The sequence below is a fragment of the Ambystoma mexicanum genome, chromosome 2p (genome assembly GCF_040938575.1).
Source record: "Ambystoma mexicanum isolate Mex_15411 chromosome 2p, UKY_AmexF1_1, whole genome shotgun sequence".
NCBI classification, from domain to species: Eukaryota; Metazoa; Chordata; class Amphibia; order Caudata; family Ambystomatidae; genus Ambystoma; species Ambystoma mexicanum.
Window position 1 is genome coordinate 406,941,284 of NC_090923.1, and position 27,621 is coordinate 406,968,904.

General features: G+C 46.1%; 1 protein-coding gene across 2 annotated transcripts in view; it reads left to right on the forward strand.

Moving 5' to 3' along the window:
* CFAP20DC (CFAP20 domain containing) overlaps nt 1-27,621 on the forward strand; it is a 2,832,435-nt gene that overhangs the window by 904,472 nt on the left and 1,900,342 nt on the right. The gene's annotated exons all lie outside the window — the stretch shown is intronic.

The window sequence follows — 27,621 nt, forward strand, 5'->3', positions numbered from 1 at the left end:
GATGGATGAGAAGAAGGTATCTGCCATTCTTGACTGGCCAGCACCCACCTCTGTTAAAGAGGTGCAGCGTTTCCTGGGGCTGACTAATTTCTAATTTTGTTTTAATTCCCCAGTTTTCGAAGGTGGTGTTACCTATCACCAACATTTTGAAAAAGTCAGCCAAGCCATTCAGCTGGACGCCTCAAGCTGAACAAAGTTTCAATCATTTGAAAGGATTATTTTGTTCAGCCCCACAATTGAGGCAGCCGTATCAATCCAGACCATTCATTTTAGAGACAGATGCGTCGGTGTCAGCAGTTGCGGCAGTCCTACTTCAACAGTATCAGGATTTCAAACATCCGGTGGCTTTCCTTTCTGGACACTCACAGATAGTCAACAAAACTATTTGGTTATTGAGAACGAGCTCCTCGCAATTAAACTGGCATGCGAGGAGTGGAGACACCTTCTCCAAGGGGGTTTACATCAATTTCTCATTCGCACAGATCCTTTGAACCTACAAGTCTTACAATCCATTGAGTGTGTTAATTCCCGCCAGGCCAGGGTGGCACACTTTTTCGCACAGTACGATTTCCAGGTTAACTACCTGCCAGGTAGCCAGAACACATCGGCTGACGCCCTCTCCCACAAATACACTATGGATAACACCACACAGCATCAACCCGAAACGATGATTCTCCGAAACCACATACTGGCTCAGGTGACCTCATTTTTATAAGAGATCCAGGCTTACACTTTCTCTTGTCCGGTTTGTGCCGGAAGCAAGCACAGGACATCTAAACCTCTTGGGTTGTTACACCAAGAACCAGTTCCATCACGTCCATGGGGTTTTATTTCCACAGATTTCATAGTGGATCTTCCGGTCTCACAGTCATGTACGTGTATCATGGTCACTGTGGATTCATACAAAGATGGCTCACTTCTCACCTTTACCCAAGATTCTGTCGGCTACATAAATGGCAGAAGTGTTTCTCAGAGACATATTCAGTCTACACGGTCTTCCTGATAAGATAATTTCGGATCAGGGAAGTCAATACACTTCCAGGTTCTGGACGGCCTTATGCAAGATACTTGGAATTGAACGCGCCCTCTCGTCGGGTTTTCACCATCAATCCAATGGCCAAGTGGAATGCATAAACAGCACTCTGAAACAATACATACGATGTTACAGCAATAAGCAGCAGGACAACTGGGTTGTACTACTATCCACAGGAGAGTTCACTTACAACAACTCACAACATTCAGCCACTGATCACACACCATTTTAGTGTACCTATGGACTCTATCCCAAAAGCATATTCCCTCCAACATTGAATCCGACTAACTTACCTGCCTTAGACTCAATGCTGATCAACATCTCTGAAGCTCACAAGAGTGCCCTGCACAATTTGGAGGACAGTCGCAAGACCTATAAACAACAAGCCGATCATCATGGCAGTAAGGGCCCTGAATGAAAAGTAGGAGACTGCGTGTGGCTCTCCACTTAGTTCTTGCCACGCTGGTTTCGACCTTTAAAACTGTCTCTGCGCTATTTAGGTCCTTTCCCCATCAAGGCCAAGATACATCTGGTGGCTTACAGACTCAAACTTCCTCACTATCTCAGTCGAATCCACAAATCCACCCGGTCTTCACCCATCTCTTCTCAAACCTGTCACACCCGATCTGATCAATAGGAACATTCCCAAGACTAAGATCTCCCAACCTGTTTTTCCTGAAGAATTAGAGGTCACAAATATGTGACTCAAGGTATCGCAGAGGATGTTTGGAATACTTAGTAAGCTGGAAGGGCTATCCCCATTCCGAGGACTCTTGGGAACCAGCTTCCTATGTGAAGGCGCCACGTCTTGTGGACAGATATCATAGGACTCATTCCGGAAAACCGGGCAGACTCAGAGGTATAAGGGGGCATACTGTCATGTACCCAGGAGCATGGCGCCTGTGGCAAAGGTGGAAGATTGGGCACCATTAATTGTGCTGCCGCGTATTCACGCGCATCCTATTGTGTTTTCTAGTTTTCATTGGCAAGATGGCGCCGCCGGGAGGTTCTTATACACTTTCCTTCCGGCAGCCCATCGCGTTGCAACTGCAGTATCCTTCTGCTAATTGCTACCCCAATGCTCAGTGCTTTTTTTGCTTGTTCCACACGCGAACGCTGTCCTTTCTTTCACGCATCTCCCTCTGGCGCCGGTTTGCATGTTCTGTTGTTTCCGCTCGCCTCGCGGCTCTCTCCTACCGCTCACTCTGCTTTCCTTGCTCTATTTTCTTTTCTCCTCTTTCGGCTTCTCTCCTACTATTACCAGGTCAACTTTACTTCTAGGGCTTTGCTTTCTTAGCGCTATCTCTCGCTCAAGGGCCACGTCCCTTTTTTGAAAGCTTGCCATTACTCTGAGTTACCTTCTCTGGAGTCCTCATTCCTACACCGGATCAAGGGGCTGGGTTTTCTCCTTGTCCCCCCCCCCTTCAATTCCGCAGTGCTGTTCTTGGAATTACTGCCCTTAAACTGCTTACCACCAGTCTATTGGGATTTTTGGTGCCTATTAGGCTTTTTTCCCATCCGGCTATCCCGGAAAGGGAGTCACGTTGTTGCAGTTGAAGGAAAGCAGTAACGGTGGCTTCCTACCGAGGTAGACCACAACTCATAACAAAAAAAAACAACTTCAACACCAGAAGAAGATCGTTGAAGGAAGAATTCAACACTGAATCATCGGACACAGGTGAGGATGGAGAACACACAGGTGAGGATGGAGAACTCAGTGAATCAGGGGAAGAAATCACAGAAGTTGAAAGTTTGCAAAGCCCAATTACAATTCCTCCCAAGTGCAACACTCCAAGCTTTAACCCGTTTCTGTTTTCTTAACTTCCATCTCATGCCCACTCTCACCTTCCTCACCTTCTTGTGCCTGCTGGAACTTTCTTTAGCTTTCTCTGTGCACACTGGACCTTCTTTGCCTTTTCCCATGCCCACTGGCACCTTTTCTATGTTACCCATGAACGCTTGCACTCTCTTTTCACTTTACCGGATTGCTTGCACCCTTCTCTCTCTTCATGGACCTTGCACGCTCTGTTTTTTTGGCTTTCCTTTACTTTCTCTTTATCTCTTCATTCCTCTTCAGTCTATAAAGCTTCCCTGGTTTCTTTTACTTTCTTCCCACTTTCTGTACCATGACGCTTTATGCATTTTCTTTCATCGGCTCCGTTTAAATCACCCGCATGCTCCCGAGTCTCTCTCTCTCTCTCTCTCTCTCTCTTACTTTCAAGAGACTCACCCGGGCAGCAGGACAGTGATGCCCTTTAGGCCGGCACAGTTCCCAAGGAAACAAGCAATGTTCGGAACACCAGTAGCAGCCGGCAGGATACTTTGCTCCGGCTCTTTGGAGACACGGCTCCCTAGTCAAGCTGCAGCCCCTCAGAAACACTGGGCCAGCTTCTCGGCACACCATTCTCCTCGTGTCCGTAGATCCTGCTGCTCTGTGGTCCGTGACTTCACTGGTCCAAACACGGTCCACAGCTCGCTCAAAGCCCTGTGTAGAACCTCACCTTTTATAGTTAGAAAACCACTCAAGTGGAGTCAGGTGTGAGTGATAACTGGTACATGCCTGACTCTGCCTGACTCTAACAATGGGACAGCTTAAGTTCTTTTTATAGCCGGTTTCCCTTATTTTCCCCATGTTTTTCCCATGGAAAATCTTCACTACTCCTGATTGCCTCTTATTGTGTGTCACAGAATTTGTTGGAAATGGCTAGGGGGTAATTAACGGATTTGGAGAATAGATCTATGTCCCCCTATTCCATCAGGACCATGGGCAATCCTTTAGCCTTGTTTTCCCTCAAGGGGATGATTGTCCCCTTCCATATTCCTGATAGTTTAGTATATAAGCCGGGTTGTGCTGGCATTTTCCCGGGTTTAAATGGGTAGTGGATGAATGGATATTGCCATCAGACTCCTGGTTTGGTTTTAGTTGGTTTCTTTTTCTCTGCTATCTTGGGCCACTAAGGAGGGGATTAGATTTGGGAAAATAAAACCTGGATTAAGGTGACGGTAATCAGCCTATCCCATGAAGGCATCCGGGACTTCCTCCACCTCCTCTTCTGTTGCCGTCAGAATACTGTGCCTCCCCTGGGGTATTCCCACAAAGGCGACCCCGTACTCCCCTAACCAGGTGATCCTCCCTCACTCGTCCACCTAAGAGTAACACCCAGGACATCAAAGATGACATGACAAATGTCAATGATCTTGTCATGTCATCTTTGATGTCCTGGGTGTTACTCTTCGCAATGCATGTAGGTGGCGCGAGTTATGGTTGCTTAGCTTACCATAACTAGCGAATGTCAAGGGTTTTTCGGTTTTACTCTGAACCATAACGTCCATTTAACAACGTTTTTTTACTGAATATACATATATATATATATATATATGGCAGTGAACAAAAACAAAGGGGCTACACATGTGATAATATCAGTGATGTCATCAATGACATTTGTGATGCCATCTTTCATGTCCTGGGTGTTAGTGCTAGCAGTGCACAGTGGTGCGTGCAGGTATGGGTGCTTAGCCTACCATAACTGGCACATTTCAGGGGTTTTTCGGTTTTACTTTGAACTATAGTGGCACGTTTGTAAAGTGTATTTAGTAAATTGCACAGGTTCTTAGTAGTGCAACTTAACCATAACGTCCCCTTAACAAAGTTTTTTTTTAATGAATTTTACGGGTTTTTAGTATGTCATTTTAACTATAACGTCTTGTTAATAAAAAATGTTTGCACTGAATGTCACAGATTTTCAGTAGGGCAACATAACCAGAACGTCCATTTAGCAAGGGTGTTTTGCTAAACAGTATACAACTTGCGAAGAATACTACATGACAATATGCTGGCATACAGCACAGTGACATGTTTCTGAATCAGTACACACTTAACAGTAAGATGTATGCCTCGTGGACAGTATGGAAATAGATTTTATATTGATGTAGGAACGTCCACCTTCAGCATTACCCTTACACAACGTCAACACGTATTGGTATGCAGCGATTACCAATTCACTACACATTATAAATCTTTAGCCAAAGTTGTACTTATCTGAAAATGACATCAGCTAAAGGCATCCTTCCTCCCCAAGAAACAGCAGCACTGCTGTAATGAAGAAGCATGAGAAACAGTGCTGCTACCTTGCAAATAACAAACACACAAAATTTGTCGCCGTACATCTACCGACCCATATTACCGTTCGTTGCCTCTTTGCTCATTGTTGTTCGCAAAATTGCCTTTTTACCTGCCGTACTAAAAAATAAAGCTACCCGTAAACAAAGTAAATAATGCGTTAATAACGACCTTTCACAGTTTAAATAAATGTAAAAAAAAAAATTGCATACACTCCAAGTACTGCATATTTCTCAGTAAAATACATAGACCCAATAATCTTTGCCAGTAATAGTCTAAATTTCCAAAGCAGTAACGTGTGCTACTAAAAAGGAGGATTACTTGTTATAATCCGGGACGGCTTTGGCGGCTCGGATTACAAAACAAAACCCTTTTTCAAAATGGCCACCATAGAAAGGGAAGGCGGTTATTTCACACATAGTCCCTCTTCCCTTTCCATGGTAGGCTGCAAAAAGCACAAGTACGAGACGTGACGCAGAACCTGTAAATAAACATACATCGACGTACAACCTAATAACTTACATTTGGAAATAATAGATTGGATTGTAAAAGAAAACGTGAACATTTTAGAGTTTGTAAAGTAGATTTATTTAACAACAAACTTTCATAGACCATCGGAGTAATCCCATTTTCAATGCAATGATAACAATGGTTCTAAGGGTGGCATTGCAAATGTTAAAGATGAGGAACACGTTGGTTTTTTGCCATACATAAATTATGGGGTCTTGGTTAAAGCAGCCGCTTTGGTTCCACAGTTATTTCCAAAAAGGCGCCATGACCCTGAGCCTACACCACCATAAATGATGTGATGTTGCTCCGAATAGCAAGTTCCGCGTACGGGCAAAGCAGGCGTAGGGCGTCATCCCACATAATTGTTATGGGCAGGCAACCGCTCACGAGCAGTTGTATTTGCCATCCGAAAAAAGCTCTCACTCGGCATCTGGAAGCCATGGCACGGACAGTACGGCAAGATGTACCTGGGAGAGAAACGTAACAGAAAATACGTGTCAATAACCAACCCCTACCAAAAAATTTCAAAAAAGACACAAAAAATGTGCAAAGTAATACACAAATGTAAGTGGTCAAACATGACATTTTAGTGAAATGCTACTAATGACCATGTGTAACTATAGTAACAGGCTCCAAACGCTGAGATTCTGCATGCGCCGTAAGATTTAAAAAAAATGGCAACTGCACAGGAAGACGATAATACAGTTATGAAAGTAAAATGAATGGGCAATTAAAAAAAAATGACGTCTCGTGATTTCAAACAAGACCAAAAGAACGTGCAAAGTGATACACAAACCTATGTGGGCAAACATAACGTTTCAAACAAGAAATATTAATGCTAAAAAAGGATGTGTATAGTCATATTCTACAAATGCGGAACCTGTGCACTCTGCAATATTACAGGAAAAATGTAACAGCGCAGAAAGATGATATGTCATTTATATTGGCACAATTAGATTTTCGGTAATGTAAAAATAAAGCGCGGTTCATAATATTTACTGCCTCCATTTTTTTTCTGCAAGTCAGACACCAACGTATTTGCATCGAAGAATCTTCATGGACTGATATTGCATGTCCCTTACAAACTTTTTAAAACATAACCTTATCAATTGCTATTTTTTTTCAACCCTTTCATTCCTTGAATTTCTTCAAAGGTTTCCGTTTCGCTCAAGGTCAAAAAACAATTGCCCCTTATATATTCACTCGGATGTGTGGGTGTATTGAGCGTCCAACCAAAAAAACAATTCATGGGACCTTCATTCGGAAGGCAAAAAAATTCTTACTTTGCAACAACATATTGAAATCCAATTATGGGGGGCGCTGTTGAGCAGCCAAGGAAAATGGCTGCTTAGCCCACGAGCTCCGTCGCAGTCCACCAGAATCCTTCCCGCATCGGCGCTGATCCGGACCGACGGCTACAGCAGTTGCTGCGATTTTGCTGCGGTGGCCACCCTCTACACCCGCCCGAAATCCTGGGCTGAATCGGTGCCTGGGGACCGCGCGGCCGCCACTGGAGAGCGGCCTCCCCCGCAGCCTCGCCGCTGCTGATGCGGCCGCCGGCTCTCGAGGCGCCCCGGCACCTGTCCCCGTTGCGCCGCCTTCCGCGGCCGCCTGAGACCTCCCCTGCTGCGGAGACTGTTCCCCGGAGCGCCTGTGGGCCGATCGCTGGCTAGCGCTGGGGCGACGGGCCTGCCTGTGTGCCGCGGCCGGAGGGGCCTGCCCCCCCACATGGGCGCCGCCTCCCGGCCTGATCCCCGAGGCTCCGTGAGCTGCACCGCTGCCGCCTGTGACCTCGGGCGATCCGCCGGGGGAACTGCCGGCGACGCTGCCGAGGAGGCGCTTTTGGGGACGCTTCCTTCGCCTCCCCGGAACAACGAAGATCGCACCGCCGGACGGCCACCGCCTCCAGTCTGGATCCACTGACACCTCCTGACGCCTCCTGAGGACACAACGGTCTCGCCCACCTACGGGCTGGAAGGTGGGTGCTGAGCGCTACGCTGGAGGCCCCCCCTCTGCTTCCTTGGGTGCGGACCTCATACCATCAGCCGCTTGCACCCTGACGGTGCGCCCACGCCGCCCGCTGTGGGGCCGGCCACACATGAGCTGGGACCTCTACGCCCCCCCTATACCTCGCCTGCCGCCGGAACTGTGCCCACTCCTACACCCTAGCCACACATCTCACTGCGAGTCGCCGCTCCCGGGCCTCGGCAGCTGGCAGATTAACCTTGCGGTGCCGCCGGAGTGCACGGTGCCCCACTCATCTGTTTGCCGCCCGCTCAAGATTGCGCCACCTCGCTACCATCTTGTCCCGCCTCCTCTGCCCAGTCGCCGCACTACCGAGCTCTCTGATCCAAAAACACCCACAATTTGCTGCCGCTGACCAGCTGCCACCCTCCACCTGACACCCCATCCTTAATTCGGCTGGGTGGACGGGATCCTCTACCTTGGCCATGTCCAGCAGAGCACGGGGTGCTAATAAAGTGGGCGCCATGGACAAATTCGCCAAAGCGGCGCTCAGGGCGGACCTGGCGTCCTCCTCTGTGCCACAGGAAGATAGTGAGGCCCCCCCGGACCCTCCGCACCCGGATCTGACCACCTTGATGGAGTCCATGGCGAAAAACTTCGCATCCTTCCATGAAAAGCTGGACGACATCAATGCTAGTGTAGCCTCCCTACGGGCTAAGGTCGACCAACACGGGACCAGGATCACTGAAACGGAGCAGAGGATAGGCGCCAGCGAGGATCATATTCATACTCTCCAAAACACAGTCACTGAGCTCGTCCACGACATGAAACAGGTCAAGGCCAAGAATGACGACTTAGAATCTAGATCTCGGCGGAACAACATTCGCATTGTGGGGGTTCCCGAGTCTGCACTGAAGGGGCGCATGGAGATGGCGGTTGAACAGCTCATCAGGGATCTCCTTGGCAATCCTGAGTTTTCACCATTCTTTACAGTCGAGAGAGCGCACCGCTCCCTGGCGCCCCGGCCTAAGCCAGGTGACTTCCCCAGACCGATCATTGCAAAGCTACTGAGCTACAAAGACAGGGACCATATACTCCGACTGGCCAGAGAGAAGGGGGAGCTAAGACTTGAATCAAAAATCGTCAGGATCTTCCCGGACTTTTCGGTGGGAGTTCAAATGGAGAGACGCCGATTTGGCGGGGTGAAGAAGATGCTCAGAGAGAGGAAAATTGAATACTCTATGCTATTCCCGGCTCGTATGAAATTCATCCACCGCAACAAAAGCTATTTCTTTACGGTCCCTGATGAAGCGGTTAAGTTTATAGAAGCACAGATCCCACTGCCAAATCCCCCGGAGGAGCCAATCGGTGAGGACTGAGGCTGCCATACCCGCGCTCCTAGGTTAACCTCTTGTGTTCGGGGCTACCGAGGACTGTCCATCTGCAAACTGGTGCTGGCCCTCCCCTGACTTTCTTCTGGGTAGCCTGCCTCGGCCCCATGGCCCTATATCTAACATCCCATCTCCTCCGGGAGACGTCCGCTTGCATCTTGGGCCCCCGGCCCCACAATCCGGGCCTGGAGGCCGGGAGCTGTGCCACACTGTTATGCACTGTCTTGGCTGGCCCTAAATTCGTCCTTGATATCTTGAACAATATGCTTTATCCTCCTTCTTGTAACCCCCGCCGTACTGGTCGGGAAATATTGTAAACTGTAACGATGCTTTATCATGCAATGATCGCACAAAGGTGAACTAGACGGCAGCAGCAGCCCCCACTGCAGCTGCAATGCCGCTTATGGCGAGAGTTATGTCTCCAAGTCCCGGTTGGGCTATGTTCTTGGCGTTGCCGTGTTGGGGATGGCACGCAGGTTGTTTTGAGGGTGGGTGTCGAACCACTGCTAGTTATTACTGGGCGGTGAGGGTGGGGGGAGGGTTAGTTGGGGTTTGTTGTATTCAAAAAGGCAGGTTGGTCTTGACGGGCGCGGCAGGGTGGTGGCTCTGCTTCACTCTAGCGCTCCTGGTGGGTATTGAAGTCGGATCCCGCATTTGGGATGTCCCGTAACTCCTTGGTATGGCCACTAGAGTGCTGACCTGGAATGTACGGGGTCTGACCAACTTCACTAAGTCACGTAGGATAACGGCATACGCACAGAGACATGGGATCAAAGTGCTCCTATTGCAGGAGACTCACGCTCAGAAACTCCTGGCATCAAACCTCGCACAGACCTGGGGCCCAAACAGATACTACACTCAATATTCCACCTAGTCCAGGGGGGTACTTACCCTTATACACAAGTCTGTCGCGTTCACACTTCACACATCCCACATCGACCCAGAAGGTAGATATGTGATACTACACTGTACCTTGGCTAGCGATGAATGCCTGCTTGTGAACTCGTATGCCCCCAACATTGACTCCCCGGAGTTTATAGATACGATATCTGCCATTCTCATGAAATACATCGATGTCCCTATCATATGGGGCGGAGACATGAACCTCATACTTGATGCGACCTTGGACAGGACGGCCACTGCCCGTAGACCCATGTCCCGTGCTGCTAAACAGCTTCAAATTCATATGGGCTCCCTAAATTTGCTCGATGCCTGGAGGACGCTCCACCCCCAGGAGAGGGACTACACCTTTTACTCTACGGTACACGATAGCTCTTCGAGGATAGATCTATTTCTCCTGTCGGGTGACCGCATGGGCAGGGTATCGGATGTCAGGATCCTTCCGCGTACGCTTTCCGATCATTCCCCAGTGCTCCTACAGATCCGACTTGGTAGAGCCCGTGAAGCCCGCCCTGCATGGCGCTTCAAATCCGACGCCTTGTCAGATATAGTCTTTAGAGCTGAGATCCTTGCGGACATAGCCTTGTTTTTCGAAAATAACAGCGCCTACGACACGCCCGAGGGGACCAGGTGGGAGGCATTCAAAGTTTATATCAGGGGAATGTGCATCTCCAGGGAGGCAGGGGTCCTCAAGGCCATTAGGCAGGCGCTGAACGACTCCGAAACTAAGCTTAAAAACCTAGAAAGAGATTACGCCTCTAGTCCGGTGCCTGCAACCCTAGCGAAGATTAGAACGGAGTTAGAACGATTTGAGGTACATGCCCTGAGCGAGGTGAGATACTACGCCCGCCCCGCTGCGGCCCGAAGGTATGGTGAAGGGGATAGGCCGGGCAGGACCCTTGCTAAACTGGTGCGATCAGAGGGAGGTAGGACCCGGATTGATAGTGTAATTGACGAGAAGGGCGTGAGGCACTGGTCGGACCAGGCCAGCCTCGACACTTTTACTGGCTTTTACGCCAACCTATACAGTCCCCAGCCAGAGCACTCAACCCGTGACTTAGACGACCTATTGGAGTCTATCCCTATGACCCTAATCTCCCAAAACACCAGAGAACTCCTTGACGCCCCGTTCTCCCTAGAGCAGATAGTTCGGGTGATCACAGATCTTCCGAAGGGCAAGGCCCCCGGTCCTGATTGGCTCACGGCTGAGTTCTACCAAGAGCATGTCGCCATACTAGCACCCGTACTGCACGGGGTCTGGAAGGAATCACTCCGTTCACTCGCCCTCCCTCCCTCTCTCAGAGAAGCATTAATCACCGTCCTCCCCAAGCCCGGGAAACCCCCAGACGAATGTAGTTGCTATAGACCCCTGTCGCTTATTAATACCGACACGAAGATTTTCGCCAAAGTAATTGCCAATAGGTTTCTCCCGTCCATGCCCTACTTGGTCCATGCCGACTAAAGCGGATTCGTCCCTGGTCGCTCTACGGCACTCAACATCCGGCGCCTCTTCAACGTCCTGTCTAGAATTGATCCAAGTGCCGACGCAGTGGCAGTCACATTAGATGCCCAAAAGGCGTTTGACATGGTCTCATGGCAATACCTATGGGCTGTGCTGGAGAAAATGGGGATAGGCCCGAACATGATCTCCTATATAAAACTGCTATACACAAGACCATCGGTTAGGGTCCTAATCAACTCCGTCCCCTCCTCCCCCTTCGAACTACACAGAGGTACACGCCAGGGCTGCCCGTTCTCCCCCATCCTCTTTGCGCTGTCCATTGAACCCATGGCGATCACGTCAGGAACCGACACACCCGTAAGGGCGTACGCTTGCAAGATTCACCAGAAATCATCTCATTGTATGCGGACGATGTACTCCTCTACGTCAGACAGCCCTCCACATACCTGGGCCCTATCATTCGCGACATAACCAAAATAGGAACGTACTTGGGCTTTGCCATAAATTACTCCAAATCCGAAATCTTCCCCCTAACAAAAACAACTCAGCAACCGTCCTGTGAGTTCCCCCTGCGCTGGTCCCCGGGCGGAATTAAATACCTCGGGGTGCAAGTGTCATTAGCCAAAACCTCCCTGTTGACAGACAACTACGCAGCCACGGCTCAGCTCATCGAATCCAAGTTGATTTAGTGGCGCAACCTGCCGCTATCCCTGGCGGGCAGACTTTCCCTAATTAAAATGATTGCGGTGCCCAAGCTCCTTTACATATTCGCCAATGTGCCAGTATGGCCAGGCAAGCAGTATTTCAAGAACCTTCACACAGCGTTTGCTCAATTCCTATGGCACTCCGGAGCAGTCCGCAAGAAGTGGCTACATATGGCCCTGCCCTACGAAAGAGGGGGCTTCACTGCCCCTGATTTGACTCTCTACTGGAACGCCGCACAGGCCCAACACGCCACCCACTGGTACACACACCCAAATCCGCCCCCACATGTCTAATTAGAGAAAATGGCTGGCGACGGCACCCACGCCATGACTTTACTATTACACTATACATACCGTGCGGATGCCCCTTCGGACCCAGTGGCCACCACGATTAGGGCATGGAATGATATCCTCTCCTCCACTCGAGAGCAGCGTCCGTATTACAAGTGGCTCCCCCTATGGCAATTTCCTGGCCTTCCACCTACACATGATCGTCTTCTCTCTCGGCAGTGGGAGGGCCTGGGATATCGGGCCCTAACAGATCTCTACCGAGATGGCACATTTATCACCCCCCAAACATGGCGCTCAGGACACCCCAGCTCAGCGCTAGACCTGTTGCAATACTACAGGCTGAGAGCAGCGGTACGGGCAATGTGGCCCTCCTTCCCAGATGCGCCTCCAGACTCCCCTGAGCTCCAGTATATAGCTAACTCCTCAGGCTGTAGGGGTATAATATCCTCTCTGTATAAAATGCAGCTGGACAAACTAGGGAATATGTCCCCAGACTCACGTCAAGCATGGGCGGAGGAACTGGACACGGAGATCACCGACGCAATGTGGAGCAAAATGTGTGCACATACGCGCAAAGTCTCACTCAATGCTAGGTTTCGCTGCATGCAATACAAACTTCTCAATAGGCTTTACTACACGCCGCACAGAGTGGCAAAATTCACACCCAACTCGACACACACATGCCCGAGATGTAAATCACCTGAGGCAGACCATGGTCATATGTTCTGGTCCTGTGTTGCGCTCAACACGTTTTGGGTTGAGATTACAGAAGCGCTATCGGAAATAATAGGCTCCCCAATTGAGATGAGCCCACTAGCCATGCTGTTTGGTATTTGGACGGGGGAGGACGAGAGGAAAATGTCAAAATTCTTAAATGTGGGTGCTATTGTTGCCAAAAAATGTATACTGCAATGCTGGAAGCGCCGGAACCCCCCTCCTTCAACATGTGGCTGAGGGCCCTCACGTGGGTGCAAACATGTGAAGAGGAATACATTGGATCCCTGCCCATCCCCTCCCGCCCCAGGAATGTTTGGTCGGAATTTCGCAGTTACTTAAACAACAAAGACGGGGTTGAATGGACCTCCGCCCCATCACCTGCCCAACCAGACTAAACATGAGGCACGCCCCATCCGAGCTATTCCACAATATCCCCCCCCCGCTATTATGTGCTGTTGATACTAGCTGTGTTGCAATGCATATTTGTGATGTTATGATGTTCGCTTTCCTACATGCTATCCATGTTGTACCTGTCTTGACTTCCTGCCAATAAACAAAAGTTTAAAAAAAAAAAAGAAATCCAATTATGAGAACCGCTACTCCCATACACCTCCAGAATCGCTGTTTCCAGCAAACAGTGCAGATGGTGGCCTTAGTTTTCAAAACTTAGGACGTCAGTCTGACGGCAATATTATTCCAAAAACATTTTAACCCACACACACTAATTGGTAGTGGTACAGTGAGCATGAACTTCCATTTAAACTTATGACTTTGGTGACAAGAAAACTCCACTTTTTCCAACAATGCCAGCCACAGTCTGCTTCCACTGCAACGACTCCGCAGCACTGCAGCACTTCGGATATGCGTCTCCCTGCTTCTTCCACCGGCGTCTCTGTCTGCAAGCATTCCACAGTAGTTCCCGTTCTCTCCATTAGCCTCACCTCTTGAGCGGGCCCTTTATACTGCCCCCTAGGCTTCATGTGCAGGCTTTTCATGTTTATTACACAACAGAGTGGTGTTTGTGTGTGATTGAGCCAATAAAGAATGTATGTTTATTCCTAGATGGTCTCGTCCTTGTCTCAGTACCATAGTGGTATGTATTGGGAGATTATTTTCTAACACAATAGGGAAGTGTGAGAAACCAGAAGGTGTCTCACCTACTAGTCCCTGGGAATGTGTCATCCAGGTGGCCAGGACACGGCCATCGCTGTTGGATCCAGTTCCTGGGGGTGGACCAGTGCAGGGGGATCATCTGGGTGAGGGTTCATTGGGGAGTGGAAGTGGGTAACTGGATGGTGAGACGCAGTATTCACTTCCTTGTAACACCTTTACCCCACCCTACCCGGTAGGATATTTAAGCACTCTACCCCCTCTCTTTAATAACACGCACATTTTCTCACTGACAGCCCGCTCTATGGGAAAACATACTAACACCTGAGCCGTATACCTACCGTGTCCCGATACAATGGTCAGGCAAGGATAGGTAATTACTGACCATCACTCAGACCTGACTGCCATTACACTTCCCCACACGGTTAAAAGACAGGACACGAGAGCACACTCTGAGTGAGGCAAAGCACACCAGGAAAAAGCAGTTCCAAGATGGCAGTTTAACACGAGGAGAAAAACTGCAAACCAAAAGGGGATTGCTAGGAGGGAAGTTCTCTTGACTTTTTTGACAAGGAACCATTGCTTGAATGAGTCCTCAAGATTGGAAGAGGCTGAAGAATCCTACATTGTGTGTCCGAGATACCCGGGGCCCTCCTGCATCAAGAATCAAGGTAGGGAGAATTACCAGCCACTGTGGTTCTGTCCGTGGCCCCAACAACAAAACTGCTTCAGTGAAAACAACACAGCCAGTGAGTTGGGGAGACCAATATGAGACCTGTCTGTGTTGAAGCCAAGGTTGCAAGCAACAATATTGTAAACTGCTGATGAGTGATTGAACTTTAAAGCAGGCTACCGTACCTTTGACAGAGTGGTCCGGCACCCCATGGGTGCTCATTCAAAGATCTTTGTAAGGTATTCAGCTGAGAAGTAACGAAAGTAGATAAATTTGATCCGAGTCTGTCGGGGGAAGATCATTTGATAGTGAACGAATACATGTGAATCTAAGTGGTCCTGCGAAGGGTCAAGCAAATCCTGTGCACAGTCGAAGGTCTTCGATGTTGATGGAATAGAGTAAGTTTGGGAAAATACACTAATCTGGTCCGAGCCCAGCATATGAAGACCAATTGAAGGTTTTGTATTAAAGTGGGTCTAAGCCCAATGGAGTGGGACCCGGGGTGAATTGAAAATCACCCAAGAAGTTGTACATTAGAATCCTGAGGAGAAACAAAGTTTTGAATGTTTGTTTGTCGTATCAGGCCCCCTGAAGTTAAGAGACTTTGAATGGCAAAGAGACTTTGGTACAGAAAGTCCTAATACTGAGATTTGAACTGCAGCCTCAGGCTAGAGAAGCCAGAGAGTGCGCTAAGCTCAAATGTGCTGCCTTGTCCCATGCTGAAAACGTGGGGAAAGGAAGCAATAGGCTTGAATATCCTGACATATATAATTTCTTGAACACTTTTCTTTTGCATAACATTGTTTCCCACACTATTTGTATTTAGAAGTAAGGATTGGCAAAAGGTTTATTAGTATAGGCCCTTTTGTTTTACAGGACACCACTAGGACTTTGTTATTATTATTTGATGGTCATAGCTTGCTCCCATCTTTAGATTTAGGATTAGATAGGCCTTTTTCAAACCCAATTGAAGTTAAATAAACCCCCTTGAACTGCGGTCACTTGTGTCTGGTCACTTGTGTCTGTCTTACTGTTTGATACCATGTCTTCCTTACAGAAGGGTTTGGAAATACCCCATAAAACCCTGGGGGACATCTGACTCCTGATGAAAGGGAAATTAGGGATATTGTGTCTCACCCAAGGGTGCCTCAACCCCACTCCCCAAGTCTCCTGCGAGGAGAATATTTTGGGGAACACCTTCAGATTCCTCACAAAGCCTAGACCATGTAAAATTGTAAAGGCAAGGGCAGGTGGCCTGCTAGGGTCAATGATGTTGAAAAACACTTTCAATTTGTGAGGACACAGTAATCAGGACTAGAGTAGTTAATGTAGTGGGTGGACAAACGTAATAGTTTTAGTGCTCGTGGGTTCGAAGCTGTTATTCAACTACATGTTTTGGACTATGACTTCCATTTATCCTCACCGTTGCCTATTCTGGGTAGGGTTAGTGGAAGTTGTAATGTAAAATCTCTGGAGATCCATAGCTTGCAGACGTCTTCTATATTGCATCTAAATTGTAAATTGCTATGTGCAAGTTTAACTTTCTGTAGTTCCACAACCATTATTTACAATGCTTGACAATTATTTTCTGACCTTCATTAAAGTCAAGGTATATTGCATCTATGCTCTATGTTTAAACACAGTAAAAAATGTGTCCCATGGCTGGTACTTACCAGTAAGGTCTTCGACTTGTGGCGCTTTGAAACACTGTCTTGTTGTATAAGCGCCTTACACATATCCATTTAATAAATACATTGAGGAGGTTGCAATTTCAATGCACATGTGCAACATACTGGGAAATGTAAATGTGCAGGCAGCTTACCCAGATACTTCGACTTATCACATGAACTGTATTTTTAAATGCAAACTCAACCAAACTTTGCACCTGAATACACTCTTGTTTTGCAGAAATACACGTTTTAAATGTTGCATCTCTCTTTCTTGCACAGGTGATCTGCTGTAGTGATAACACTCATGATGCCATAAGTGACATCATATGTGATATCATCAGTGATGTCAATTGTGATATCAACAGGGTGCTTACAGGCTGTGCAATGCAGGCTTCATAGTTAAGGTGGTGTCACTTCCAGCTTGCTGAATTTCGTGGGTTTTGTTGCGTTAAATCGGCACCTTCACGTCACTTCAACTAAAGTTTATTCACTGAATTTCAAGGGTTTTATTGCAACAGATTGTTTCACCTTAACTGTCCCTTAACTGACGTTTTTTTTCAATTCATTTCAAGAGTTTTATTATGCTATGGCTCCCGCCACCTGTATTTCTGTCTCTTGTTCTGATAACATAACTGTTTTCATATCATTTTTATCAATATCTGTTCTTGAGCTACGCAACATCTGGTTTATTAAGTATTTCATTTCATTTTGTTTTGTGTCCACTAGACAAATAGGGATTAGTAATGGTGTACTGTGACGAGGGAGAATGAGGTGGGGTTAGTGGCGGAATGTGACGAGGAAGACTGAAGTTGTGTAGTTGACGACGGAATACTGACCTGGAGTTAGGGCGACTGTGATGAGGAAGAGTGAGGTGTAGGTAGAGAGGGTAATTGCAAGTTGATTAATTGTACACTGTCACCTTATAAGATTGCTCCAGTGTTCAAAAATATTTCTATTGGCTCCTGCTATTACTTGGCTGTACCCAATTGTTGTTTGGACTACTTTACCCTTGCCATTATTTGACAATGCATATCTTTTGGGCATAGCTATATGTTTGCACCTACAGAAGTCCAGATGCTATTACATGATTGCGCCCCCTTGCCAGTGACCTTCTGGACTGCCTTTCCTTAAGTGTGCCAAACTGCACACTCCTGCCCTATAATCTTGCACCAATAGCAATCCTGGTTGTTTTTACCTGCAAAGTGCATTACGGATTTTCTAGACACTTTATGGCTTTGTACCTTGACTGCACTATTAATGCGTCCACCCTAATGTCCCCTGTCAATTGTTTACCTCTGTATTGTCAATACTTTATTGTTTGATCTGTCCTTTTGCCTCTTCGCCTAATTTGCCTCAAGACATTATGTACCTCACCTTTTCGACCCGAGTCTACCTGGGCATATTCAATAACTTAACAATACTACTTATTATGGCATGGTCCACTAACATAGTAAACACTGCCGTCGCCCATATCACCATGTCCTCTAAATTGTCCTTAGATAATGTAGGCACACCCACGGTGTTACCTATTACAAAAAAAACCTGTAACTCAGCACATAGAAACCTTAGATTCCGTGCACGATTGCCTAAAATATTTGAAACCCTCATCAGATATAGCATCAATCCAGACCATATTCATCCTAAACCACATCACCCAACGAAGACCACCCCACTACTTAATTCCAAGACTCACTCTAAAAGACCACTACCAACTTACATGCCCCCCTAAACTCACTCCAAATACCACAGTCAGAACCTGACCTTAAAGGTGCCCTAATAAATGCTAGATCCCTAGATGCCCATGCAACAGAAATAGCAGAGGTTATCTTAGCAGATGACTACAACTTCATTGCCATCAAAGAATCCTGGCTACATGATGCAGCAGGCCCTGCACTGACCCTAGCAGTCCCCGACAACTATATAACATCCTTAGAGCAGACAGACTAGAATCAAGTGGCGGAGGAATAGCGATCATTGCTAAATCTAATCTCTCTATGAGAATAACCTCCACGCCCAATCTTAAATCTTGTGAGTCACTATCTATTAAAATACCCACTGCCAACTCCCAAACTTTAAATATCCATCTCCTTTATAGACCACCAGGCCCTATCAGCACCTTTAATGAAGACATCACCACCATCTCAGAGAATTTAAAAAACACCTCACAAACCTTGTGCTATGAGATTTTAACCTAGGATTTGATGATCTTAATGACCACCAGGCTACTTCTGTAGCTAATGTTCTGACTAAACTGGGCTTCCCACAGAGAGTGAATGTATATACGCATATTAAAGGGAGAACTCTCAATTGGGTAGCCAACCACAATTGTAACCTCTCCATCTCCTCACAAATCTGGACTGACCCCCACCTTATCTCCTTTACTCTAAATACGAAAAGACCCATTGTACAAACACCACCACCCGCCCCCCACCCACATTAACCAGAAACAAGAAAAGTATTACAGTAGACAACCTCCTACCCCATATATTACCTAATCTTAATTCTCTACCAGACTATTCAGACCCAAGTCTATTAGTAGAAGAATATAATAATGCTATGACTATTGCCCTTGACAGTATCGCTCCACTAAAACTCAGGATTAGTAAACCTAAAAATCATCTCAAGTCCTGGTTCACAACCCATCTAAAAAACCTAAGATTACAGAAAAGAAGATGTGAAACGGTCTGGAAACTACATCCTACAACAGAAAATAAAACTAATCTAATCAATATCTCAACTCAATACAAAAAGGATATCCTCATGGCCAAACAAGAAACTTATAACGACAGAATCACACAAGCTAACTCCAGCATGAAGGAGCTCTTCACCATTCTAAAATAATTAGAATCTCCTATTATAGCACAACATGATTCTGTCAAAGATAAAACGTGGTGCTCGGACATCCAGCTTGCACTAGTCAACAAAGTCACCAATCTCCAAAACAAAATAGCTCAAAAGAAAGCCTTACTAACTGCTCAGACTCCCCCTAATAAAACACAGCTGCCCAAAACTAAAGGCCATACCTAATTTAACTTCTCCAAGGTCTCAATTATTGAGGTTGAGAAAACGATTCTTGCTCTTAAACCATCTAATTGCAAAGGCGACCAATGCCCAGCTCAACTGATCAAGGACGCTGCCAGAGTTCTAGCTCCATTCATCACCAAACTCATCAACGCCTCCTTAATCACTGGCACCATCCCGCACAATCTAAAAGAATCATGGGTACTCCCACTTGTGAAAAAACAAACATTAGACCTCAATATACCCACCAACTACAGGCAATTTCCTAGAGTTGAACCTGCTTCTAGGCTCATGCCAATCTGGTTTCCGGCCACAACATGGCACAGAAACAGCACTTATCGATTTCAAGGCCCAAATAGACATTCGGAGATCAGGAACTATTAGCACTTCTCCTCCTACTTGACCCGGTGGACCACAAAGTCTTATGCAAGTCTTATGCAGCCACCTGGACTCAGCAGCCCACTTCTCGAAAGAAGCAATAGTCTGGATACAGCCATTCCTCAGTGACAGGACTATGAGGGTCTTCTCCCCAGCAGTAGCAGCAGACCCTATACCCATTACTTGCGGAGTGCCCCAGGGATCATGTGTCTCTCAAACGCTCTACAACATCTTCACCAAGCCACTCTTTGATTATCTTGACCATCTGGGTATCACCTACACTAATTATGCAGATGATACCCAGATACTCTTACCACTCACTGGGGATCATGAGGAGGATTTGGCTATGGTGAACAGAGTATATAGCATTGTTCAGGCATGGATGGCCAATCATGGCTTGTGCCTAAACAATGACAAAACAGAGCTCTTTATCCTGGGTACCGCATCTCACATTATCAAACTTAGCCCTGACTACTCATCTTTCATTATCGATGGGAACATTATCAATGTCGCCAGAGAAGTAAAAACCCTAGGCTTTTACTTAGACTCAACCCTATCATTTACCAAACAGGTAAACTCACTGGCCTCTTCTACAGCATACACATGCAAATTAATATGAACTGGGAAACAATTCCTGTCTTGCCTGATTATATCCAGAGCCCTCATCTTATCAAAACTTGATTATTGTAGTGCATAGGGGCGAATAAACAACTTATCAATAGAATACAGGTGCTCCAAAACAATGCTCTTAGAGCAGCTCTAAGCATTCCAAGAAGAGAACACATATCTGAAATAAGCAGGAAACATAAATGGTTATCCACCCAAGAAAAAATGAATCTGAAAACTGCTTTCCTCATCCACAAATGCTTAGCAAAAAGGCCCCTCGCTACCTAACAGAACGATTCGTCAGAAATATTCAATCAGACCCCCAAGAACATCCAACTCCAACTGTCTTCAAGTGCCACGTTTCAAACTATCTACCATTGGAGGCTCCAGCTTCCCAGTTAGGTGTGGAACTCCCTACCACAAACACTAAGATCAGACCAAACCTTCATCAAATTCACGCAGAATCTAATCAAATGGCTCATAGAGAAATATAACATGTATCCTCCTGTTGTATTAATATCTGCTCTGCTTGCATGTATCCGTGCATCCTCTAATGTACTCTAGATAAAAGTTATGATAGTTATCTAGTATGTTTATGCTTGATATCTATGACTTGTTGTCGACACATGTATGTCCTCTATACTGATCCTCAACCTTTGTAACTCTGAGGAAAACTGTTTAATCATGCTCCGTAACCTTTGTAACTAAGCTGTACATACTCTTATCACTCGTATCACCTGCGCCCTGATACCCTGGGGTCCAGCGTGCATAGTAAATAAATAAACAAACAACAACAACAAACAAACTGTAATGAAGAAGAGTGAGGTGGGGGGATGTGATGAAGAGTAAGATGGAGTTAGTGCGGGACTGTGCTGAGGAAGAGTGAGGTGGGGTAGTTTGGGACGGTGAAGAGGAAGAGTGAAGTGTGGTAGTGGAGTACTCAGATTTGAAAGAGTAAGTGGTAATGGAGTACTTTGAAGAGGGGGAGTGAGGTGGAGTTACTGGGGGAATGTGACGATGAAGAGTAAGGTGGAGTTAATTGCACACTGTTATGAGGAACAATGAGGTGCTGGTAGCGGGATACTTGACAAGGAAGAGTGAGATGGAATTACTGAGGGAATATGAAGAGGAAGAGTGAGTTGGTGGCAGTGGGGTACTGTGTCGAGGAAGACCGAGGTGGGGTAGTTGGTGATTGTAATGAGGAAGAGTGACGTTGGATAGTTGGAGGCTGTGACAAGGAAGAATGAGGTGGTGGTAGTAGATTACTGTGACGAGGAAGAGTGAGTTGGTGGTAGTGGAATACTGTAAAGAGGAAGAGTGTGTTGGAGTTAGAGGGGGGCTTTAACGAGGGATAGGGATGTGATATTGGGGTACTGCGACAAGGAAGAGTGAGGTGGAGTTAGTGGGGGACTGTGATGAAAAGTGGGGTGGCGTTTGTAGGTGACTGTGAAAAAGAAGAGTGAGGTAGAGTTAGTTGGGAACTGTGACAAAGAAGAGCAAGGTGGAGTTAGTGAGGGGATTGTGACGAGGAAGAGTGAGCTGGTGGTAGTGGCATACTATGACAAAGAAGAGTGAGGTGGAGTTATTGGGGGACTGTGACAAGGAACAGTGAGGTGAAGTTAGTGGGGGATTGTGATGAAGAAGAGTGAAGGGGAGTTAGTGGAGGTTTGTGACAATGTAGAGTGAGGTGGGGTAGTTAGGGACTGTGACCAATAAGTGAAGTGAAGTGAAGTTAGTGGGGGACAGTTAGGAAGAGTGAGGTTGGATAATTAGAGACTGTGAAGAAAAAGAGTGAGTTGGTGGTAGTGGAGTACTGTAAAGAGGAAGAGTGAGGTGGGGTCCTTGGGTACTGTGATGAGGAAAAGTGAGGGAGGTTTAGTAGGGGCTGTGATGAAGAAGAGTGAGTTGGAGTTAGACGGGGACTGTTAACGAGGGAGAGTGAGGTTGTGATAGTGGGGTGCTGCGACAAGGACGAGTGAGGTGTAGTTAGTGGGGGACTGGCGACCAAGAGTGAGGTGGGTAGTTGGGGACTGTGGTGAGGAAGAATGAGATGGAGTAGTGGGGGCTGTGAAGAAGAAGAGTGAGGTGTTATATTTGGGGAATGTGGCGAGAAAGAGAGGTATGTGTGCATATAGGTAAGATTACTATTCAGAACTGGGACGAGGAAGAGGGATGAAGGAGTTCAGGCAAGATTTCTAACTAGGTACTGTCACAAAGAAGAGGGAGGTATGATCATGCAGATATCTTCCTGCCTGGCATCAGGCACGAATCGAGAACTTCACTGTTAAGTCATGTGAACAGCTTGTCCAATATGTTAAATAAGAATCGGATTCCTCCTGTCTCTCCCTATGCACTTTATATTAAAAAGTACTTATAAGCTTTTTTAACACATTTAACACAGAACATTAATATTCCCCCAATACATCCCTCCCTCACATTTTAAGTTGATTTTTAAGTTAATTTAGTAAGCAATCCTTGCAATTTTTATTTATGTTTAAAAAATAATTTATGCCAAACCAAAATAGGTTTTCCTTCTAGCCCTTTGTGCCCGGCGTGTTTCTTATTTGGCACAAATACGTCCAGCGGTTTGAGTTGTGCATGTGAGCAGAAATTTGATACCTGAATGCAAAGGTGAAAAAAGACTCATTTTTGACCCTTCATATCCTTTGAACCATAACACGTATTTCACGAAAATTCCAGTTCTGGTGGCCGAGGCCCGATCTGGCACTTTTCATCACACATTCTGCATTTTGTATGTAGGCAAACCCCTCCTACCCACCCCCATGCATCCCCTCTCCTCATTCAACACTCGACACCCTTAAAGATAATTTTTATTTAATTCCTAACCCCCACTCCTAAAGAATTCCACAACAAAATGTGGAAAATCATCTGTTTCCACTAATGCGCTAAAATGGACGAGACGAAGTGGGTGGGTATCGTTGAAAATAGATCAGGTTTTGAAAACTGAAGACAGCAGCAATAGGTCTCAGCAGGAAACCATGGTTCAAAGCAAGAGGCTCTGGGGCAATGCAAGAATAAAGTTCTCATGCAGCCAGCTGCTTAAGTAGTGAAATACCCTGGATTGAAACTGGCTGCTCGTGTATAGCAACACACCTGATAGTAATCTTCCTTCTACCACTCTGAAAGAAAAGGAAACAAACAATGTGTACCGCAGTGTTTTGAATTTTTTGAAGTCTTTAAAGGTCTGCCTTCTTAACTCCTTCCAGGAGGGCATTGCAGTAATGTACTCTAGATAGGATTACAGCTCGGACCAATTGCTTGCGGCTTTCTTTCAAAACCAGAGGGGTCACTTGACGAAACACTTTCAAGTGATAGTTGGTACTTTTTACAATTGCATCAACATGGGCGTTATTGTCTACATTTGCCTCCAGCTAAGTACCTTAACGGTAAGTATCTTAATGGTAGTGGATGCAGAACCCGGAATATCAACATACACATCCTCTCACAGCACAGCGCATCCCAAATTGGAATAGAAAACACTATTTTTAAAGGAAACACCAATACTCTGCAATTTATAATGTACTTTTATTTCACAATAAACGTTCCGAGAACATCCGCCAATTTCCATATTCAACCAAATGTTTAATTTCGTTATTTTCGAACATCAAATCTTTATCATGAGACACACGGTGTACCTTTCGGTAGAAGAAGCGCATTGGACGCACCTTGAATTGCAAGGCTTTGGCATCAGCTTCTTGCTAGACCACCGTAAATGATGTCAGGTTGCTCCTTGTCGCTGGTACCGCCAAAGGGCATATCGGTCCGGGGCTTTAATTCTGCAATGGGTGAAACCTAATAAGTCTATGATTTGCTTGATAGGTTCGTGCTGTGGAGTATGTTTACCTCGCAATCGGATGCGGATGCAGAAGCTGACGGAAGAATTCAAACAACACATAGACAACATTATAATGGAATATTAGCAACAAACTTGGCATTGGTGGAACCTGCGGGATCCCAAATGTGGACTCCATGCATTTCGGTGCTGGACTGCCCATGTGCACGGGACAAAGACAAATACATAGAGGTTGTGTTTGCATGTCGTCACAATATTCCCCTACCAACAACCCATTACAATGTAAGCCAGCAATACCGGTCAGAAAATGAAACCATGACTCACTCGTCTACAGTAAAACTTACATTATATTTGGTATAGTGAGTGTCCGCTCAGATCAACGGTTTTCATTAAATGAAATTACATGTTCCTTTGTCCAGTTTTGAAATGGTGAACCTTATCAATTTTGCAGGAATTACACACCACACGTCATTCAATCCATAGTGAATCCTCCGTTTCTTCCAAGGACGAACAACAATTGAACCTTCTTAGGAGCGCACATGCTAAGTTTCCTTTTGGTGAAGGAAAGCCACAAATCAAAAACATACTGTACAGGATGCATTGGTGTGAACAGCCCACAAGCAACATCAAACGCAGTGACCATCACTCCATGGGAGCGATTAGCCCGGCCGTCCCAACGTAACATTCACAATATGTTCGAAAATAAACAAATTGTTTGCTGGCATCGACCAATGCTGCGCTATCGTGAATACTTGTTTACTCATCTATATGGATAGTGATTTAGTTATTTTAGGGCTACAGTTAGAGTCCTCCCCATTGTCTGCGTGCGCCCTGTTTTCACAGAGGAATGTGCTCTGCGGATAACGCGAGACACTGTCAAGTCATAAATCCAAGAGCCCTTCCATCACTAACAAATGTTGGAGGAGAGGCGGTATATCCCGACCACCATTCTCGTACCGGTCAAATGACATATAAGCTAAGGTGGGAGACATCTCCACCCCTCCTGTACCTATCTGCATCACCCATGTTTAATATAAGTGTATTAACGCTGTGCTAATGTGTATTCTTTGAACTTCATTTTGTGTCCTTCCAAACACCATCTTTTTCGAGGCCCCCTGCCCCTCTGGCGAAATGTTCACTCTCTCTCCCCCAGTGCCTCGCAAACCCAGCCCCCACCACCTCTGTCAGCTCAGCATGTCTCCTGTTCTCACGGAAATGCAGCTATTCATTTTTGCAAGTAGCAAGTACCGAGCCCTGACAAAATGTGCTCATTCAAGAATGTGAGACCAAGGCCTGCTCCAACCTTAGTACCCCATCCATCTCTGCTGACTGACTCATGCCATCTCCAACCCCTCCCTGCCAGGCCGCGGTCCCCTGAACCCATGACCCCTATTGCCTTTGAACGCATCTGGTCACCAGACCCTACCCCCGCACTACCTCCAATTCACCTACCATATAACTAATCTAGAGTAGTCATATATTTTGGTAACACTAACACCTATCCCCACTTTGTTTGAAATCATAAGACACCAAAGGCCGCAAATCAAAGATCCTTCTGATAAGGCAACCGAAAGCAACAACCCCTAACACATACCCACATAAAAATGTAGGTCAGAATGCACCTATTCCACACCAACAGCCCCCTTTCATGCAGTGTTTTGCTTACAGTCATTAGTTCTTGCACGGCAAGTTTGTTATTTAGCTTAGGTCTCATTCCTTAGTGGGACGCATATTTATTCTGTCTATTTGGACATGTGCATGCTAGGGCAACTGCAGACCCCGCAGTAGCTCTCATGCTGATATCCATCTGACCCTCCCATCCCCTGATCAGCGAAGGATCCATAAGAGCTTGCCGAAAGCAGGAAGGGGGAAATAGAGTTACAATGTGTGGCATCCTCCAACAGGAACTTCTTGCAAAAAAAAAATGACAAAGACGATACATTGGAAAAGACAATTTGGATGCTTAATACTTCTTAATACTTTTAATAACTTTGAAATGCAAGTTAAATAGATTTCCATTGGTCATGTACAAACATTGTGGCACATACACACTGCTGCTAATTATTTATACCAGGAAGTCAACTGTTCAACGAGGTTCTCTTTTGGTGGACTGGGCTGGTTTTCAATGTTTTGTGGCAATGCATGTGCCCTAGGAACAAAATCAGGATCGATTCCATGAGTATGCATGGCCAACACAGTCAAAATTAGATCTTTCACAAAATCGAATTCCATTTCCTGGAATATCGGCTTGGCAACCCTATTTTTTTGCTTTGTTTCGCAAAGGCCATTGTGTAACGAAGCATTCCAAAGTTTCCTGCAGTTCTCGATTGTTCTCTGCTTAGATTCTCGTTATGCGCTAATACAGCTAGTAATGTTCGAAACTACATACTGTCTATGCTGAAATGCAACCTCTTGGGTCTGTACTTTTGGCACATATTGTGGAGCACCTCCAAATCTCTGGTGTGACAGAATTATGTGAGTCCCTTCATGTCTCTTGAAAGAGGTTTATCAAACACGATCTTCTCAAGAGCTTTGTGTGGAGGTGAAGATGGACCCAACCACTTCTTCTTGCATTCCTGTTCCTCTGATAAAGGTCCATGTGCACATTGGTGAAAATGTTGGTTATCTGTCCATGAGTGAACCTTGGAACACAAACCCATCACAAGTTTTGGAGCTCCACCAAAGATGTTTGCTGAAAGACTGGGACCAACTGTAAAATATTTTCTGAACCCTTTTTTTTACCTGCAGCTGAGATTTTGTTATTGATTGATTTGGCAACGTGCCATACATCAAATGTATGGCAAATGTTTGGAAACTGCTCTCGCATGACCTTGGCTATTGAAACATGTCTGTCAGTGGCTATGAGGTTTATTTGCATTCCCCTCAATTGAAGATGTTCGAGGGATTTCATGAAACCATGGTTCTCCATGGCCACTGAGGATTTACATTTGGACACCTGCACGACCTCCGAACTCACAATTCTTTTAGTTTCCAAGTCCTGAAAGTGGTATGTGCAGTACTTTGCAGTACACTGTCCATCACCAGCTAGCCTGAACCGTTTGCCAGAGAATGTCCTTTCTATTGACATTTATTAAATTTTCCAGGCTTGACTAATAGCGGGGAATACAAATTCTCTTTGATATTTGTGTTATACCATATAAGGAATTAAGGCTTGCACCCATATACTAAGGACACACCTGTCGCGAGGTTCAAAGGCAAAACATGTTTTTATTGTACACCCCACAATGTGTGCATG